This window comes from Meles meles, chromosome 19 (assembly GCF_922984935.1).
Source record: "Meles meles chromosome 19, mMelMel3.1 paternal haplotype, whole genome shotgun sequence".
Lineage (NCBI taxonomy): Eukaryota > Metazoa > Chordata > Mammalia > Carnivora > Mustelidae > Meles > Meles meles.
Window position 1 is genome coordinate 31,948,415 of NC_060084.1, and position 6,000 is coordinate 31,954,414.

Genomic DNA, 6,000 nt, shown 5'->3' on the forward strand with positions numbered 1-6,000 from the left:
CCTGTAGGTCTTGAAGAGTTTTCTTTCCCCGTCTGCCGCCATCCCAACCCTCTACTTATCAGCATGCCTTGGCCCTAGCCCAGAGTTTTTCAGACTCTGGGTTGGGACCCATCGGTGCTTTATGAAATCAGCCTAGTGAGTCATCACCAGCATTATTTTTAAATGGAATAGAGTAGAAAGTATCAGAATATATCCCACTCAATAGTAAGGGTGAAAGTTGTCTTATTCATTCCTGTGTGTGTGTGTGTGTGTGTGTGTGTGTGTGCGCGCACACGCGGGTGCACTAAAACACAGTGATAACACAGTTAGCATGGGTTGCCATCAGAAAAGTTGGAAAGCCACTTACAAAGGCCCTGGAAAAGGCAGTTCTCCCCTCTCTCTTTCTCAGCTGAAATCACAGCAAACCAGGTCTTTAGAGAGGAGCCCAGCGGTCAGGTCTGGGGATAGGAAGAGCAGAGATGATATGCAGGCAGATAACCTAAGCTCCCGAGCTTTCTGCAGTGACTCATCCATTATGCAGCATTTTCTAGCTGCCTCTTCTGCAGGAAAGAGAGGCGAGCAGCAGGGCTCCTGGTGTCGGCCTGTGTGTTCTCCCTTCTTGGGCTGCTTCCATGTGGAGGATTTTAAAAGCATTTTGCTGTAAAGGGGATTTCTTCTTAAACGTATAGTGCCAAAGAAAAAAGCCAAACTCAGCGCTAAAGCTTACTCACTGCCATAAACCGCACTGTCCCAGGAAGATCTGTCCCCGCCACCCCCCGTTGGTAATTGGGCCCCAGCTCTTGGGTACCTAAGATAACGTTCTGTCCCGAACCCTGCCATTTCTGAACATCCCTAGTCATGCTGCTCACTATGGGACTTACCGGGGCCCAGAAGTAGGAGGTCCTGAGCAATCAATCATTCCTAGCAGATCCTTTGCAGAAACACTGCTCGGATTGGGAGGCTGTCTGTGGCCTTTGGCAAAGGGCTCACTCTAACAGACACACCTGGGCCTAGGCGCATGCGCACACATTTACCCAATCTCCAGAGCCAAGAGTGGCCAGGAAGGTCCTTCTTTGTTCATACAGAAATGAGTCTGAGAGCTGGGGCCTGAGTTATTTATATTTATCCTTCCCAATCTCAGTCTAGTACTTCCTAGGTAAATTATCATAGAGATACAGGGGTGCCTTGGTGACTCCGTTGTTAAGCGTCTGCCTTTGGCTCAGGCCATGATCCCAGGGTCTTGGGATCGACCCCCACATAGGGCTCCTAGCTCAACGGGGAACCTGCTTCTCCCTCTGCCTTCTGTTCTCTCTCTGACAAATAAATAAAATCTTTTTAAAACAATGTATTGAGAGTGACTATGAAATGTCAGACATCGTGTTAGATGCTTTACTTGCATTCACTTGTTTAATCCTTATAACGATCACATGAGATGGGGACTATCGAGACACACTTTTGATGGATAGGGAAACTAAGGTACGAACGATTAGCTGAAATGTCTAAAAGCACACATCTGGCAAACAGAATTTAAGCCCAGACAACTCAGCTCCTGGATAAGCATGCTTGCCTTTTAACCACCGTGCTATCCTTTTGCCCTGTCCCAAATCTTTCCAACAAACCACCAGCCAGTCCCCCCCAACACAACCCCAGGCCCAGAGTCACAAAATAAGTGCATCAAAGCTCCGCACCTTTCACTTTTTTCTACACTATGTTAAGATCTCCAATGAGGTAGCATCCTACAGGATTCCCAGGCCAGTGCTCTTGTTTCCCAAACACCTGCTCTAGCCAGGAGAATCCTCCCGACCAGGGTCCTTCATGCTCAGCACGTGGTGTAGACAGAAATAGCAGGTATCCACACTAATTGGAAATTCACACACTGATTCCCGTACCCCGCTTCAGTGACCCAGGATGCTTTATGCGTGCGATCTTCATTATCTACCCTGTAAAGACCTTGTTAATACTTACAGATCAAAATATTTATGTATCTCTTCCATAGAGGACACGATCCAGCCACCTAGCCGTGGTGGGGGGGGCTTTGCTTGCCTCCCTCTTTCCTTCTCTCATGGGAAAACACACTCACTGGTTTTCCTTTCCTTGTTCACACATGACAAGTCGTGCACTCGTTCATGGTGGGGACGGAGGGGGAGAACTGATGATACTCATGTTTTCTTTCTTTTTTTTTTTAAAGATTTTATTTATTTATTTGACAGAGACACAGCAAGGGAGGGAACACAAGCAGGGAGGTGGGAGAAGGAGAAGCATGTTTCCCGTGGAGCAGGGGCTCGATCCCAGGACCCTGGGATCATGACCTGAGCCGAAGGCAGGCACTTAACCGACTGAGCCACCCAGACGCCCCCAACATTCACGTTTTCTTACTGCGCAAAGCTAGGGTCACTGGTTATATGGACTCAGAGGCTGCTCTAAGGACCTCATCTGAACCTGATTACATCGGCAAAGTTGATTTCCAGGTAAGGTGGTGCGGGCAGACCCCCCCCCCCCCGGGCTAGAGGGAGGCCATCACAAAAGCCCAGGTGAGACCCAAAGAGAAGCTGAGAAGAAAAAGAAGGTGGAAGGAGCTCTGGGTATTTTTGAGCAGATTTCACAGCCCAGAAAAACCACAGCTCTCAGAGCTAAAAAGGCACCCAGAGGCCCTGGGTCACAGAGTGGAGACTCACAGGCTGACTTCGACCCGCATATGTGTTTTATTTGGCTCACGAGGCATATTTAACAAATTTGAAAGCACTGCCAGCATTTGAAAGTCAGGAGATCTCATATAAAAGTTCAAATTTCCAGAATTTTTTTTTCCTTTTTTTTTTGGAATGTCAAATGAGCTAGTGTTCTCACCTTCCCACATTTCAACAATTGGCTGGTACAAAGGTGTGACTGTCCCGTGTGGAGGGAGCAAACCTGCTCTCCTCTTTTCTCCTGTTCCCACCCAAACCATCTCCTGCTGCTACCAGCCCCCAGCTCTCGGCGCCTACTTCACTTTCCTGCCCCGCCGTGGCCCAGCCCGCTCGTTCTGTAAGTGACGAAAGGAAGGGCCTGGAGACGAAGGACCTTGGTTTGTGGTGAACGTGGCACAGATTAATTCGGCAGGGAACAGTAGAAGAGCAGGAGGCAGATAACCTACACAGTAAAGAGGCGAGGATGTCAGAAAGGTAAACCACAGCAAGACGTCATTTCAGGGGGCGCCTGGGTGGCTCAGTGGATTAAGCCGCTGCCTTCGGCTCAGGTCATGATCTCAGGGTCCTGGGATCGAGCCCCACATCAGGCTCTCTGCTCCGTGGGGAGCCTGCTTCCTCCTCTCTCTCTGCCTGCCTCTCTGCCTACTTGTGATCTCTCTCTGTCAAATAAATAAATAAAATCTTTAAAAAAAAAAAAAAGACGTCATTTCAGGAGGAGGACTCCATCAGGAAGCAAATTGTGGGGTTCAGACAGGACCCTGGATTTCCTGCAGACGTTCTGGCTGGAAATGCGAGGTAGAGAAGGGGACAGGAAGAACAGGATGACTTCAAGCTGGCCCGGATAAGCCAGAGTTTAGGTTTCCCTGGTCATTCTTTGCACACCAAAGGCTTAGTGCTTTACAAACCACTCCCACACTCACCGTCTCCTTCAACCCTGCAGGGCGCAGTGGATGGTCCTTGCATTCCCTTTAAACAGATAGGGAAACTGAGAGCTAGAGAACTTAATGAGACCTTTCCAGGGTTGCCTCGTCAGTGGCAGAGAACTACTGAAATCCAGCTTTTCTCCTTGCTAGCCCAGGGCTCTTTCTAATGAAACTCTATTTCAGGAGGTTGTAATTGTCCTCTGGCAAAAAGGCTCTCCCACCGTTGAGTCTGGAAGGTTCAATTCAGACCCAGCCACAACAAAGCCCAACAAGGGTTAGCTTCCCAGACTGACACGGAGTTATGCAGAGAGAGCAATCTCTCATTAACCACTTTACCCAGAGCCTCCCTTCCTCTCCTCCCTCCCACCTTCCCTCATCCCTTCCTTCATCAAATGGTTATTAAAGTTTATTAAACTATGAAGCACCTCTAAGTGCCAGGCAGTTTGGTGAGCCCCAGGCTTACCCTCTGGTGCTCGTAGAGCCCTACAGACCACCGCCATGGAAGGGCATGAGTGCAGTGAGGTGTTCTAGAAGTTCAGCACTTGGGACTGCAAAGTCTAGCTACAACAGGGGATGAACTCAGGGAAGCCCTCCCAGGCCCCAGGAATGTGCCTGCTGCTGTGTCCCTTCCTTCCTTACTTCATTCGGCAAACATTCAGTGAGCACCTGCTCTGCGAGGGGGCACTGTGCTGGGTTCAGGGGCACAGCAGTGACCAAAAGCAGAAGGAATCTCTCCCCGTAGGTTGCTGATAGTCAGCTCCTTTTCTAGAAGCTGGTACCCTACCCACGTGGAATATTAACAGGTTTTAACAACATCAACTGCCATCGAGATATTTACATCATGCATTATTAGGATGAGAAGGGGACCAAACTGCCACGGGCCACGCACTAAGCGAGTGTCTGCATTTCCAGGGACATCTGTTTCTGGAAGTCTAGAACACAAAGAACCCTCCTGCTGAAGAAGTCCTACACGTGGGAAGAATTTTCTTCCCATGAGTTTTCTGCACCCAGAAACCTGAATCAAACAGCCCTCGCCCGCATTCCAGGTGGGGACACTTTCCGCAGGTGAGGTATCTCCTTCCAGTTTGGATTACCTCCAGCCAGGCTAGGAGCAAAGAGCAAATCTTTTCCACAAGAAACATATTTATGATGGATTCAGGCAGAAGAACAGCAGCCTCTGATGCCCCGTAATTAAAGAAAGAAAAAAATTAAAATAAAAAGATAGTGCTCCTTACCTTGGAACCTTCATTCATAGTTTGCGGTAAACCCGCAAACACTCGTGGACTGGTGGGCTTGACCTTGATCACTGCGGGACAATCACCAGAGGGCTCATACAGACACGGTCTTTTCTTGGCCACTGAAGGAAAAGCAGCAGGACTTGTCTTAGAATCAGTGAAAGCCAGGGTGTCTGGGTGGCTCAGTCCTTAGGCGTCTGCCTTTGGCTCCGGTCATGATCCTGGGGTCCTGGGATCAGGCCCCACATCGGGTCCTCTGCTCGGCAGGAAGCCTGCTTCTCCCTCTCCCTCTCCCCCTGCTTGTGTTCCCTCTCTCACTGTGTGTCTGTCAAATGAATAAATAAAAAAAATTTTTAAAGATTTCATTTGTTTATTTGACAGACTGATATCACAAGTAGGCAGAGAGGTAGGCAGGGGAGGGGAGCAGGGTGGGGGCAGGCTCTCCGCTGAGCAGAGAGCCCCATATGGGTCTCGATTCCAGGATCCTGAGATCTCGACCCAAGCCGAAGGCAGAGACTTTAACCCACTGAGCCTCAATCTCAGGATCCTGAGATCACGACCCAAGCCGAAGGCAGAGACTTTAACCCACTGAGCCACTCAGAGGCCCATGAATAAATAAAATCTTAAAGAAAAGAAAAAAAAAGAAAGAAACAAAAACCAAACTGCAGTAACAGCTATATTAATGAGAAAAGAGACAGAGATGGAGGGATTTACAGGGTAAAGGAAGACCACAGAGATGTTCACACAAAGGGCAATGGGAAAGGTCAAGTATTACAAAGCATCCTGGGTAAGAGGAAGATGGAACACGAGAGGAGATCCGTGACTGTCGAAAGTTAATGATGGAAGTCTTTATTGATAAGACAGTGTTTGTTTTTCTTTGTCTTACATATTTTAAAAAACATATATGTAATTCTCATATAACGTAGTAAATATTAATGCACAGTTGCTTTAATAAAGAACCTCTCCTCCTTTTAAAAAATATCTAGGGGCACTTGGGTGGCTCAGTCAGTTAAGGGTCTGTCTGCCTTCGGCTCAGGTCATGATCCCAGAGTCCTGGGATCCAGCCCGTGTCCGTTTCCCTGCTCCTCAGGGAGCCTGCTTTTCCCTCTCCCTCTGCTCCTCCCCTTTCTTGTGTGCTCTCCTTCTTTCTCTCTCTCTTTAACTAAATAAACAAAATCT